At 37.3% G+C, this 15241-nt stretch overlaps 1 pseudogene across 1 annotated transcript; it reads left to right on the top strand.

Annotated features, from left to right (window-relative positions):
- Positions 1 to 10472: 10472 nt before the first annotated feature.
- Positions 10473 to 12095, top strand: LOC307058164 (stress-induced-phosphoprotein 1-like; annotated as a pseudogene). Its single transcript has one exon. The product of its transcript is annotated as a stress-induced-phosphoprotein 1-like (transcript).
- Positions 12096 to 15241: the final 3146 nt, after the last annotated feature.

Raw genomic sequence — 15241 nt, 5'->3', positions numbered from 1 at the left:
TGTTTGGTAATTGCAATCATTGTTGCTTTTGTTGTGGTCATCCATTTACAATGCTTGGTGTCAGTCTATTTATCTCTTGTAAAAATAAAATACAGTGTGTGTGTGTGAAAAACAAAACAAAAACAAAACAAAAAAAGAAAAATAATGCTCTATTTTACATACTTAATATCTAATTTATAATACATATTATATAACACATTTATAGCATATATATTATATATGCATAAATTAGAACATTATTTTCCAAATGGACTAGACTATATATATGACTACACACACACACACACACACACACACACACACACACACACACACCAAGGAGAAGACTTTTTAAAGAATAAAAGGACTGCTTCACTCCTTAAAGAAAAAAAAACCAAAGAGGCATATTTTAAACAATCAGTAGAGGAGATAAAATAGAATACTAAATATATATATACATATATATGTATATATATATGTGTGTATATATGTATATATTTGATTAATTCCAAAGAAAGTAGGAAAGGAAGAACAGAGAACCATTTAGAAAAATAGAAAACAAATAACGAGATGCCAGATTTAAAATTAACCTTATTGATAATTATATTGAATATAAATGAAGTAAGGGCTTCAATTAAAAGTCAGAGATTTTTCAAACTAGATCAGAGTTTCTCAGCCTCAGCACTACTGACATTTTAGGCCACGTAATTGTTGTAGGAGGTGCACCACAGGCTATTTAACAGCATCTGTGGGCTCTACCCACTAGATACCAGTAACACCATCCCTTTCCCTTCAGTTATGACAACCAAAATTGTCTCCAGGTATTTCCAAATGTGCCCTGAGGGACAAAATCACCCCTGATTGAGAACCACTTTGCTAGATGAAAACCAAGGCCAACAATATGCTGTTTACAAAAAACCACATGTTAATTATAAAGACAGATAGTTTTAAAGGAAACGGATGGGGAAAAGATGCAAATATTAACTATAAGAAAGCTGGTATGACTATATTAACATCAGACAATGCAGATTTGAAGACAAAGGGCATTTCCAGAAAAAGAGATATTTCATAATGATAAAAAGAATCTACCTATCAAAAGGACTTAAATGTGCATGCACCTAGTAACAGAGCTTCAAAATACATGAACCATAGATTGACAGAAACAAAGGAAAAAGACAAAATCTATAACCATATTTGGAGACTGAAACACTGCTCTTTCATTAACTGCTAGAATAACTAGATGAAAATCAGTAAGGTTATACAAGATTTGACACTTTTAACCAACTTGACCTAAATGATACTTCTAGAATATTACAGTCAACAACCGCAGGGTATATAGTCTTTTCAAGTGCACCTGGAATGTTCACCAAGATAGACCATATGCTGGGCAAAAATACAAGTCTCATTAAATTACAGATGACTGCAATCAAAGAAAACATTTTCTATGAAAACAGGAATAAATTAAAAATCAAAAACAAAAAGGTATCTACAAAAATCCTCAAATATTTTAAAGTAACATACTTCTAGATAACTGCTGGGTCAAGGACAAAGTCACAGGGTAATTTAAAAATATTCTAAATTCAACATCAAAGTTCTTCAGAATAATTTGTTTTCATACACCCTTTCTCAGGACCAATTGGCTTTGGATGGTCAAAAAAAAAAAAGCTTCATTAAAACCATTCAATTGCTTTCCTTGAATCCTTGGGTAGTCAGTTACCCTTCGTTTTTAACCTCACACCTCTAGGAATTGAAAGCTAAAAAAAGTGCTGTTATATTCAGTTTGTTATTCAGAGAAAGATGGAAAATAAATAAAAAGATTTCCAGCTTCCCTTATTTTATAAGCCCAGAAATTATTGTTTTCTTTAAGTGTAATGGGTATTAGGAGTGTAGAAAATTATGGTTATAAGTAGCTTTTCGCAAGCAAGGTGTTTGCAAGTAGGAATGATCTTATAATGTTAACTGTGATGTGAAAAGGAATTATTTTAATGATGGATTTTGATCAAGATAAAATTTTTAAAAATCTACTTGTAGACGTATCAGTGAAATTGCAGAAAAAAAAAAAAACAAAGAAAAATCTAAAGCAACTAGTTCTTTTTTTAAAGGATAGATTATCTTCAAAGAGGCAAAATGTATACTGACAACTCTACTTAAGCAAGGGCAGCAAGAAAAATCAAAGCACAATAGAATTATGCAATCAATGTGCTGAAAGAAAATAATGACCAACATAGAAGTCTACATCCAGCACAAATATCCTTCAGGCATGAAGATGAAATAAAGATATTGTTAGGCAAAAATTTAGAGAATTTACTACCAGCAGACCTTCAGGAAGGAATTAAGTATATTCTTTGGGCAGAAGGAAATGTTAATGGTTAGAAGGTTAGCTATGTAGGAAGGAAAGAATTCCAAAGAAAGCCATAAATACATGGTAAATCTAAATGAACACTGACTATGTAAAGTAATAATAATAACCTGATATTTAAAGTATAGAGAGTATTAAAATAGAAAGCATATGTAAATAATAGCATATTGGTTGTATTTTCCTGTGGAGGGTTAAAGTACTAATTAACTTACTATTTCTATCTAGGGTAAACAAAAATTGCCAAATTTTCAGACTAACAAAGAAAAAAGTGGAATTAAAATAATTAATGACTTCATAAAAAAGAAAAAAAGGGGAAAAAACAGAACATAGCATGAGCAGAATAGACAGAAAACAGTAAAATGGTAAATTTAAACCCACATTTACTGTTTTAAGACTCTTGAGGACAGTTCATGGGTGTATGATAGAAAAGAATAACTGATTTAATCACTTTACTTTGTCCTAAGAAGTTCTCCTTAATAAGTTCCCATAAATGGAAGTTTAAAAATGCCACTTCTTGGGCTTCCCTGGTGGCGCAGTGGTTGAGAGTCCACCTGCTGACGCAGGGGACATGGGTTCGTGCCCCAGTCCGGGAAGATCCCATATGCCGTGGAGCAGCTAGGCCTGTGAGCCATGGCCGCTGAACCTGCGCGTCCGGAGCCTGTGCTCCGCAACGGGAGAGGCCACAACAGTGAGAGGCCCGCGTACCAACAAAAAAAAAATTTTTTTTAAATTAATTAATTAAAATGCTACTTCTTGAATACTTTAGATACCCTCAGCACCAGCAAGGCACTTTGCATTCATCCTGTCTTTTTATCCTCACAATGAACCTGCAAGGTGGGTTTCGTATACCCAAATTGGAGATGAGGATTGCCTGAGGTTGCTCAGGCAGTAAGTGACCAAACAGGATTCAAAACAGTTCAAACTCATCCCAACCAAGATATGCATCCAACCATGACACAATTCTTCCCATTTAATAAACAAGGTTTGGTCATGTTATCTAACTATATCTTAAGTAAAATTTTAACTGCCCAGAAGAAACAGAGGGACAAACGTTTTGCAACAAACCCAACTTTTAAAAAGTAAAATTCCTGAGATTCCTCAAGTTAAATAAATAGATCTTTAAAACAAATGTACCAAACTTAGCCTACAGTCCTGTGCAAAGATACTCATATTCAAAGCAAGCATTTATGGAGATGATATGCATCCTATATTTTTCCATTTTGTGGCCCACGGTGCATATGAATTTCAGTTTCTACTTAGATCTTCATGTAATTCTGCCAAGAATATGCATTCATTTCTTGTTAAAAGTAGTTTTCATTTCTGAAATGATTTATACCGGAGGACAATATAATTACATTAGAAGACATTTTAATTTGCAAATTCATTTCCAGCCAAGATTTGTGCAAAATAAAATCTAATTTATGCCAAAGGATATCAAACTTGCTAATCAATTCTTTTTTAATGACTTCCCAGGAAGAAACTCGTGGTGACTATGATTCTTTACACAGCACTGTTATCTTCCAACCATATTGCTTTTTACAAGTATTCAATCTATTTTTATGCTCTTTCAGAAATGAGGGTTGCATTATCTATTTACCACAAAATGAGAACTTTGTTGCTCAAATGATAAAAAAGGAAGACTTTGATTGTTTTTCTTCAAGTCATTTATTTCCAGGTATGTTCACTTTTATTTCCATCACTTCTTTATTGCTTGATCCCTAATGCCTTCTATACTGATCTGTTAACTGTATTTTAATATTATTCAATATAATGCTGAAGTGACTGTAGCTTGTCCCAAGACCATTACAAGAGAACAAGTTGGAGAAAGAAAAATCGTCACTAGTAAAGATAAATGGGTGACACACTGGACCTTAAACTCTGTTTCTAATGGAAATTCCCATGCAGTAGATGAAAAGTTACCAGAAAACATGAACTGCCTCATTAACTTTATGCCCAAATTCTATCAGTAATTGATTTTTAATGCCTATGTTCATCATTTATGAGCTTTTCCCATTCTTTATATACATTTAAAATTAACCTTTATAAGATGAACTAGTTCCATGGTGATGCTCACGGCATCATCTATATAAAGCACTTAAAAGAATAATTCACAGAGAAGAAACACAAAGCTGATGAGCCAGTATTGTTTTGTGATACAAATGACTGATTATCAAAGTCAAATGTGGCAGCTATAATTGCCACTCTATTTGAAATAACCTTAATAATCGTCAACATATCATGAAGATACTTTTGGAAAAATGGGGTAATATTGTTTTCTTTTTTTGTATTTCCACACCATCTTTCAGCCAAGGTTTCTGACAATACTACAGTGCGGCCATCTGCATCACCAACATATTTATCATTGACAGAGAGATAACAGATTTGGAAATTGTTGCACATCAAAACAAAGCAGATTAAAGTGAGCCAAAGACATCAGTTTTCAAAGTGGGTTCTAAAATGCCAATTCTATAGACTCAGTAAATAATCCATTGAGCTTTGTAGAGTTGCTTGGAATAGTTTTTTTTTTCTTTTAATAGAGAGACATATTTTTAAAAAATAAGTAGAAAACTAGGTTTTAAACATGATTTTGTTAGTTTACTTATAGTTGGTGATGAACAAACCTGTTAAGGCTAGCTTTGCTGTTACTGGAACTAAGTTAAAAATAATTTTCCAGAAGCCAGGTTTATATGGGAGATATTTTTTACTTTACCCCTAGAGGATAGCTAACATTGGCTAACATAGCCAACCTCTGTTGTAAGCCTTGATATATGTTAACTCATTTAATCCTTTCAACAATCCTGTGAAGGAGGTACTATTATTATCAATATTTCAGGAATGAGAAAATGAGGCAGAGGGGAAAAATAAATCACCTGGATCCTTCAGTAGGAAAAGGAAGGATCCCATCTAGGTGGTCTGGCTCAGAAGCCTAATTCTAACCAAAGTGCTATCTCTCTTCAATTGAAGTGTTCAGATTGAGTGTAAAATGTTTTCTTTCGTCAAAAGCATAGAAGAATAGTTGGAGGAATTCTAGGATATTGCAGGAAGCCTCAAAGAATCTTTAAAAATGGAGCCACTCATTAATTGGATTAGTGAACCATCAGTGGGTTCTTCCCTCTCTAACAGAAGACTGATCTGCAGACTTTCACCTCTGACACTTAGTCTTGCTCAGTGCTCTACTTTATATCATTTAATCCTCACAACAACTTTATAGAATACAATGGAATTATTATCTTCATTTAAATCAACACATGATGTGGACTTTTGTGAAAATGAGGGCAGAGGACACTACAAATATTCTGAAAATGCCAAGGGTTAAATATAGTTCTACATCCCTTTTATATATTTGTGAAAAGTTTTGCCTTAAAAATTTTAGACCTCAAATATCAACAGATATTCTGATAGTTTGTTCTATAACAAAGTTTTCTTTTTCTTTTCTTTTTAACTGAAGCATAGTTGATTTACAATATTGTGCTAGTTTCAGTTGTACAGCAAAGTGAATCAGTTGTGTGTATATATATATATACATATATATATTTATATTCTTTTCTTTTTTAATTATTTATTTAATTTATTTTTGGCTGTGTTGGGTCTTCGTTGCTGCGCACGGGCTTTCTCTAGTTGCAGTGAGCGAGGGCTACTCTTCGTTGCAGTATGCGGGCTTCTCATTGCAGTGGCTTCTCTTGTTGCAGAGCACGGGCTCTAGAGCACAGGCTCAGTAGTTGTGGTCCACGGGCTTAATTGCTCCGCAGCATGTGGGATCTTCCCTGACCAGGGGTTGAACCCGTGTTCCCTGCATTGGCAGACGGATTCTTAACCACTGTGCCACCAGGGAAGTCCCAGATTCTTTTCTAAGTTATTACAAGATATTGAATATAGTTCCCTGTGCTATACAGTAAATCCTTATTGTTTATCTACCATATATATAGTGGTGTGTATCTGTTAATCCCATACTCCTAACACAACCCCTTTCCCCTTTGGTAACCATATGTTTTTTTTCTATGTCTCTGAGAGTGTTTCTGTTTTGTAAATTCATTTGTAATATTTTATTTTTAGATTCCACATATAAGTGATATCATATAATATTCGTCTTTCTCTGTCTGGCTTACTTCACTGTGATAATCTCTAGATCCATCCATTATAACAAAGTCTTTCTAACATAGATAAGTTAATACAGGAGATATGTGGGGTGACGATGTTAAGATAATGTGGAAACTGGTTTGGTTCATAGACTATTTTTCCAAGTCAAGGGCATTCGAAATTGCAGAAACAGAAAAAGGAAAAAAAAAAAAAAAAAGCCCTCTGCTGGGCTGGTAACCTGGCAACATGAGCCTTTTTTGGCTGTATTTTAGAAAAATTAGCAAAAAGAGCCTATTCACAGGGCTCTCTCGGAGAGAGGCACCACAGGCTGGGGCAGTTCTTGGCTGCTGGCTGGTCCACTGTCTCCTATGCCTGCTGTGAATGCAGCCCCACAAGTTCTGATCTCCATGTCGTTTGGCTTGGTCTCAGCGGAGACTAGTCCTTGCCTAATTAAATTTTGTCCTCATTCCTAGTCTACTGTTTTGTGCGATCTATATTCCTTGTGGCAGATTCCAGCTACACTGAGCTGCCTGCCTTGATGGGCCATTTTAATCCCCAGTTATGAATGAAGATTTTTTTTTTTTGGTGATGGTTGCTGTTATCAGTGCTCTTCTTATCATTATGTAGGATAGCTTATAATGCAAAACAATAAAATAATCATAAACATAATCAAATGGAAAAACTTTTTTAAAATGGTAACATATTTTCAGATATTGCAGTTCTCTACCTCCATGTTTGCTTTTTTCCACCAGGTTCTAAACCTGGTGTGTGAGAGGGGAGAATATCAAAGTTGCCAAGGAAAAATACTGTATAACTCATATCTTTCTACCCTTCCCTTCTGCAAGACTATGTTATGTTGAAAACCACCATTCTTGGGGGGGGGAAATGGAGTATAAACTACATTTCCCTAATCCCTCAAAATTTTAAACTGAAGAGTTTCAGGATCCTTAGGAATTTATAGATTTTTTTTTTTGATGTCAGGTAGGAGGGTTCTATGTTTAAATGCACTTATGTAACAAGCTTTCCTTAGAGTAAGTAAAAGTTTCATGTTAGGTACTACCATGTAAGATGTATCAGTATATATTTTTTGCAGCAATTTTAAAGATTCTTTCAATTCTGGATTGACAAAGAGGCTGTTAGTTTAAAAAATATCAGTTAAAGGGAAAAAACTAAAGACTCCTCCTAATTCTCCGAAGGTTTTCAGAGTAAAATTATTTCCATCTTGATTTTCATTTAAAGAAATCTTAGCTTTTTTTTCTTACTTTAAATATGTATGTACTTTGTCATTTTCTGTATCTCCCAAGTGGCTATTCTATCCTGAAGTTGGCAGGCATTCCTTTAGGCTGGTGGCCCTCAGGTGAGTAAGAAATGCAGTTGAGATTGAAGAAATGCTGTGTCTGCTCAAACTATCTCCTCTTTCTTCCACTGTGTCTGCTATCTAGCTTGAAATATTTGCTATTAAAATCATATTCCCCATCCCCATGTTAGACAATTGGGGAAATGTTGAGAATCTCTTTTATTAGTTGGGACAACTGAGTTTTATTTATTTACAATTTATACTCCACATATCGCCAACATATTTGAGGCAGTCAATAATAAAACTGTGTCCATTATGGAAATGAAAAGTAATCCTTCCCCTCTTTCATACTTATCCCTCCTAATAATAAAAAAGCAAAAGTCAACTTTGAATCAACATTTGTTAAAGTTGTCAGAAAACATAAGCCAAAATAACATTTGATTATTTCATATCAGAACATTCTGGTAATCTTAGGCAAAGGGGAAACTGGATAGGTAGGAAAAAGTTTTTAGGATTAAAGAAATGTGCCAGTTACTAAGATTTTGACTCTCCTTCCAGCTGTTTTACATGATACTGGAGTGGGGACTTTGCAAACCTCTTTGCCAGCTGACTCTCTATTAAGCTCTGCCAATTGTGCTCTGTGTGTGGGGGGGGTGTGGGGGGGCTGTGTGAGAGAGAGAGAGAAGTTTTAAATACGTCCAACATCTTTCCTTTGTCTCCCAGCTCTAAGGCAGGTAGCTGCTTCCTCATTTTCTCTTTTTTGCCTTTTCAGTCACCCAATTAACTTTATACCTAATTGATAATTACTTATGTCCTATTTTCTCTGTTGAGTGACTAGTCTGACTGCAGTCTCCTGACTAGATCTTAATGGATACCAGGCAGTCTCTTAACATGTTTACTTACATGAAACAGTAAGCCTCCAAAGACAGTCACACACTCTTCCTGAGCTATTAAGGCAAAGGTCTTCCCATAATATCCAATTTTTGTTAAATATAATGTTTCTTTTAACAAAGAAGCATGTAAAGCATTGTTTTCTTCCTTTTTTAATTTTTGGTAAAATACTTGTTGTAAAGATTGTAATTTGCTTCTTTTGGGTGTGTAAATGGACTATGTTAGTCAGACCCATGATTGCATGAATCACACATGGGTAGGAAAGCTCCAAATCACCCCCCAGGGCTAATTTTCCTATATGATAGCTTGGTAAATAAAATGAGGATTGTGGTCCTAGAAGCTTAAAAACTAAACCCAACTGGAGATCTGGTTTCTTTAATGATTCACTATCAGAATATTTAAAAACAAAAAAATTTTAAAGTTGTTAGAAAGACTGCTAGTTCTATAAAGAAAGGTGATTATATTAAGAGTCAGTGATTATTTTCTGCATGAAATTTAACTTTCAGCTTTCTGACAAGCCACAGCAACACCATTGCTGTTATGGACAAGTAAAGTTCACTTTTTCTTCCACAGATTATTCCATTCATTATAGGAAAGTACAATCACCAAGGCTCAGGGGTTTTCAGGACTATGGTATAATGAAACATATGGCCAAGGAGTCCAGAAAAAAGGGCAATATAAGGGCCAAGATTATGAGGCAGGAAGGACCTGGATTTTGAGTTCAAAAAGAAGGTGGAAGCCAAATTTACTTAGGATTACCTTAACAGTGGAATGCAGAAGACAGAGGAATAGCATATTTAAAATGCTGGAAGAAAAAACTATCAAGCAAGAAATCTATACCCGGCAAACTTTGAGAGAACTTAGATATGCCTAACAAATATTTACTAAAGAAAGTCCTTCAGACTACTAAGAAATGACTCAGGATGGTGACTTGAATCCACAGGAAGAAATAAAGAGCCCCAGAGGGCTTCCCTGGTGGCGCAGTGGTTGAGAGTCCGCCTGCCGATGCAGGATACACGGGTTCGTGCCCTGGTCCGGGAAGATCCCACATGCTGCGGAGCGGCCGGGCCCGTGAGCCATGGCTGCTGAGCCTGTGCATCCGGAGCCTGTGCTCCGCAGCGGGAGAGGCCACAACAGTGAGAGACCCGCATACCGGGAAAGAAAAAAAAAAAAAAAAAAAAGAGCACCAGAAATGGTAAATATGTGGGTAACTATAAAAAAAATGTATAAATATCCATTTTCTTTTCTTATAATTACTTTAAGAGACATAAGATCCAAATGTCCATTGGCAAGCGGAGGGGTAAACAATGATACGGAATATTTTCATTATGACAAGGATCCCTACATTGCCCTTTCATAATCACACTCAACTCCCTTCCCCACTGTACCTCCCACTCCACTCCCTGCCCTGTCCCTGATCCCTGGCAACGACTAATGTCTCCTCAATTTGTATAATTTTGTCATTTCAAGAATGTTGTATGATGGAATCACACAGATATTATGTAACCTTTTTGGATTGGGTTTTTTTCACTCATCACAATTCCCTGGAGATTCATTCAAATTGTTGCACGTATCAATAATCCATTTCTTTTTATTACTGAGTAGTATTCAAGATTATGAATTCCAGTTTCTTTAGTCATTCACCCACTAAAGAATGTTTATTTCCAGTTTTTGGCTATTTCGAATAAAGCTGTTATAGACATTTGTTTACAAGTTTTTACATGAGGATAAGTTTTTATTTTTCTGGGATAAACACCCAAGAGTACAACTGCTGGATATTATGGTAGTTGCATGTTTGTTTAGTTTAAGAAACTGCCAAACTGTTTTCCAAGAGTGGCGAGGAATTATCTTTTAAAAACTTCTAGGCTGGGAACAGGGAGCAGATCAAGTCTATTGAATGGGGTTTGCCGCCAGGCTATGGAGCAGGTAAATGAGCTAAAGTGAAGGGCAATAAGGCCCTGAGTGCTGGTAACATGGATGGTGGATTACAGTGCTGCTCTGAGGCAGTAAGTCAGATCCCCAGGCCCATGTGCTCTCCAGCAAACGCTCAGCATCCTACACCAAGAACAGAGACCGCCAGAAGGCTTATGAGGATGATTGCAAAACCAATGACTTAAAATCTGACTGGGGCAAAAGCTATTCCCAAAAAGCAGCAGCTCTTGAGTTCTTAAACTTATTTAAATTCGCCACTCGAACCTATGACAAGGGTTTAAAACATGAAGCAAACGATCCTCAGCTCAAAGAGGTTTTACAGAATATGGAGCCTCAGTCAGCAGAGAGGAAATTCAAGAATGCTTTCAACATGTCCGATCTGTACCAGAAGTTGGAGAGTGATCCCAGGTGAAGGACACTGCTCATGGATCCTACCTACCAGGAACTGATAGAACAATGTCAAACAGGCCGTCTGACCTGGGCAAAAACTGCAACATCCCCAAATCGTGACTACCCTCAGTGTCTCCTTCGAGGTTATCTGGGCAGTATGGATGAGGAGGAAGAAGTTGAGACACCTCCACCACCACCTTCTCCCTAAAAGAAGACCAAGTCAGAGCCAGTGGAAGAAGATATTCCAGGGAATAATAAGCAGGCACTGAAAGAAAAAGTTGGGGAAGGATGCCTGTAAGAAAAAAGACTTTGACACAGCCTTGAAACAGTATGACAGAAGCAACGGCCAGGACCCCACCAACATGACTCGCATGACCAATCAAGCAGCCATGTATTTCACAAAGGGCAACTAGAGTGAACGTCAGGAGCTTTGTGAGAAGGCCATTGAAGAGGGGCTAGACAAGCAAGAAGACTATCCTCGACAGATTGCCAAAGCTTATGTCAAATTGACAGAGCCTATTTCAAAGAAGGAAAGTACAAGGATGCCATCCATTTCTACAAATCTCTGGCAGAACACTGAACCCCAGATGTGCTCAAGAAATGCCAACAGGCAGAGAAAATCCTAAAGGAGCAAGAGTGGCTAGACTACATAAACCCTGGCCTGGCTTTGGAAGTATCCCCAGGCCAGGAAGCACTATAAAGAAGCCATCAAACAGGAACCCAAGAGATACCAAATTGTACAGCAATCGAGCTACCTGCTTCATCAAACTCCTGGAGTTTTAACTGCCACTCAAGGACTGTGAGGAATGTATCCAGCTAGAACTGACCCTCACCAAGGGTTATACACAGAAAGCAGCTGCCCTAAGAAGCAATGAAGGACCATACAAAATCCATGGATGTCTGCCAGAAGGCACTAGACCTGGACTCCATTGGAAGGAGGTAGCAGATGTTTACCATGGCTACATGATGGTCCTGTACAGCCAACATGACAGCCCTGAAGATGTGAAGCGTTGGACCATGGCCAAGATGCAGCAGATGAGTGACCTGGCCATGTGGCTCATCCTGCAACAGATGCAGAATGACCCCCAGGCACTCAGCGGACACATAAAGAATCCTGTAATAGTGCAGAAGATCCAGAAGCTGCTGGATGTGGGTCTGATTGCAATTTAGTGATGACTTGCACATCATAACCCTTCCCTTCACCCTCATGTGGAAAAAGGAGCGGGAACTGTGGCAAGCAGCACAGAGCAGAAGAGAGAGAAGGGGAAAAGGCGAACATCTTCTCTATATGTTTATACAGACCTATGTGGAAGATACAGAGACTTGTACTGGAGTCATTTGTGCGGCCTCTGGGCCCTCCTAGCACACACACGGTCTCTCCTGCTGCCCCAGAGTTTCATGTGTCCCACCCCCGGCGCTCAGTTGCTGTCCCAGCTGCTCTCGCATAGTTGGTGATTTGGGGGCCGGGAGTAGGCATGTATGTGGAGGGGAGGGTGTTCTTCCCAACCTCAGGCCCCAAGTGTCTTCACACTATTAGCTCCATGACCCCTTCACCAACAACACAAGCCAGTCCAGCATGGTTACATGTTTAAAAAAAAAAAGAAAAGAAAAAGTAGTTCTGTTTATTGTTAGTACTGACCAGACAAGAGAAAGACAAAGAAAATACATCTTTGTTCAAGCTTAGTTCTTTTACAGGAATAGGAAGCTAGAAATCTATTCAGATCCTCTTATCATAGCTTAATTAATGAGAAAAGGTGACAGTGCATTATTATCAAGGTGTCTTTGGAAAAAAAAGCAATTTATTAATAAAAGCAGCTTAAAACTTCACAACTATTTTTAACGTTGACCTAGGAGCCCAGTATCTGTAGTGCTTTCATGGTCTACTGATGTAATATTTGGCACTGAGCAGACTCTGAATGTTTTACTCAACGTTTTGGAATTAAAATACAGAAACGTTCTTCCCATGTTCCCAGGTATGTAAACCTATTTATCTTGATTTATTTTTATAAAAGAACAAGGCCTCAGAAATACAGATACATGTTCTCTTCCCCAAAACAAAATAAACTGTATCCTTTGAAGCTGAAAAATAAAAATTTCAGAAGATTTCTGAATAATTTAGAAAGTTCTAAACCTTGAGACATAATATTTCAATTATGAAATCATTACTGCACAGCAAGTAATTTTGGCCCAAATCCGTTCTCTTGAAATCTGAAGTCAACAGGAGCTCTGTGCGGGAGACAATCACATTCAACCAGTACAGGGCCACTCCTAACCTTAAAGCTTTTCAGTTCATGAAATATTTATGCATCCTAAACCGGATTTAACACTCATCACAGGCATCTACCTGCAGGCAAACTATTCAGTGTTTTCTGCTTTCTCCACATACCAGCTGCCTAGGGTCCCACCCACTCCAGTTGAGTATTTCATACTATTCTCTACGCAACTCTATTCCACCACATCTGAATATCTGAATGCAAGAGATCATAGCTCCCAAGATATTTGGTGCAGGAAGATCCCTAGAAGTCCTATGTATAATCACTGTGAGGTCTTCAGTTTCTTCTATACAGATACAAGTCACTTCTCATCATTGATGACATTTCCCTCCTCATTCTATCCAGGTTGGAGCTGCTACAATGTCTTTCTTTGTTCCTATCAGTTATATATTATCAACATTCATTTTCCCCTGTAGCATTTTGTGTTAATTCACTATTCTTATCCGGAAAATAACAATTTTATTTAAATTTTTTCTAATTAGTCCAGTAGAATTCCTTCCTTTCCCATAATAACCCTCTTAACGATGAGTTTTTATTTCTTATTAGTTTTTACAATACTGGCTTACTTGAAGGAGTTGTAGCCTTTCCTTATATTGAATAAATATAACACATATTCAATGAGTGCCTACTATTTTCACTGTGATATCACTGGAAATACTGTGGTGTAAAAGATGGATAAATTTCCTACCCTAATGGAGCTTACAGCCTAATGGTGAAGAGAGACATTAAACAGATCATCACACAAGTAATTAATTACAATGCTAGCAAGCATAAGAAAAAAATGCTACAAATATACACATAAAGGGACTGGTAATCTGGCAGGAATTGTAGGCTAGCAAAAATGATGCTCAGCCTGAGATCTGATAATGATTAGGAGTTAACAGAGACAAACGGAAGAAGAAGTGTGTCACTAGAGTGAAAAGGATTTTGGCATAGTTAGGAACCCACAGAATGTCACTGTGTCTGGAACTCAGAGCATAAAGGGGAGAAAGCTGCAAAAGAAAGCTGGAGCCAGATCCTGCTGAGTTTAGTAGGCTCTGAATTTTATTCAAGTTGCATTTGAAGTATTTTAAAGCAAGGGATTGCCATGATCAGCTTTGTACTTTAAAAGGATCACTCCTGGAAAATTAAACAAAGTAACCATATGACTTGGATGGGGCGGGGGGAGAGAACAAAAGTGGATGAAGGAGGACTATTAGGGGCCTTTTATAGATGCCTAGGAGAGAAATGATGGATTTCTTGGATGATTGTATTGGTAGTGAAGAGGAAAAATACCTTAAACGTAAAGCTAATGAGATGTGGTTTTTAACCACAGCAACTGAATGGCTTGGATAGGTTTAAGGTATATGATTTCTGTTTGGGACACGTTTGAGTATGGGCTAGAATATGAGTTCCAGGATGATAGATTTTTTTTGGCTTTTTTGTTCACTGCTGCAACCTGTGCCTCCAGAAACATTCAAGTGGAGATGTTGAATAGGCAGCAAGATTATATGGAATTGCAGCTCAGAAGAGAGATTTGGGTTGGTATTAAAAATGTGGGAGTCAGGACTTCCCTGGTGGTCCAGTGGTTAAGAATCTGCCTGCCAATGTAGGGGACGAAGGTTCGATCCCTGGTCAGGGAACTAAGATCCCACATGCTGAGGAGCAACTAAGACCTGCAACTAAGACCCAACACAGCCAAATAAATAAATAAATATTTTTTTTAAATGTGGGAGTCTATTGTATATTAACGCATATATGAGGAATCTAGAAAAATGGTACAGGTGAGCCAGTTTGCAAGGCAGAAATAGAGACGCAGATGTAGAGAACAAACGTATGGACACCAAGGGGAGAAAGCAGGGTGGTGGTGGTGGGATGAATTGGGAGATTGGGATTGACATGTATACACTAATATGTATAAAATAGATAGCTAATAAAAAATAAAAATAAAAAAATAAACTTTGTATCTGTTTTTAGAAAAAGAAATGTGCAAGTCAGCAGGGTGTAGAATGTAGGTCCTCTCAGAAGCCAGGACAATACCGAGCTCCTCTAGGGGAAGGCTGA

The sequence above is a fragment of the Hyperoodon ampullatus genome (genome assembly GCF_949752795.1).
Source record: "Hyperoodon ampullatus genome assembly, chromosome: 9".
Classification (NCBI taxonomy): Eukaryota; Metazoa; Chordata; class Mammalia; order Artiodactyla; family Ziphiidae; genus Hyperoodon; species Hyperoodon ampullatus.
The sequence above is the reverse complement of the archived record's forward strand: the minus strand, read 5'-3'. Positions and strand labels throughout refer to the sequence as shown.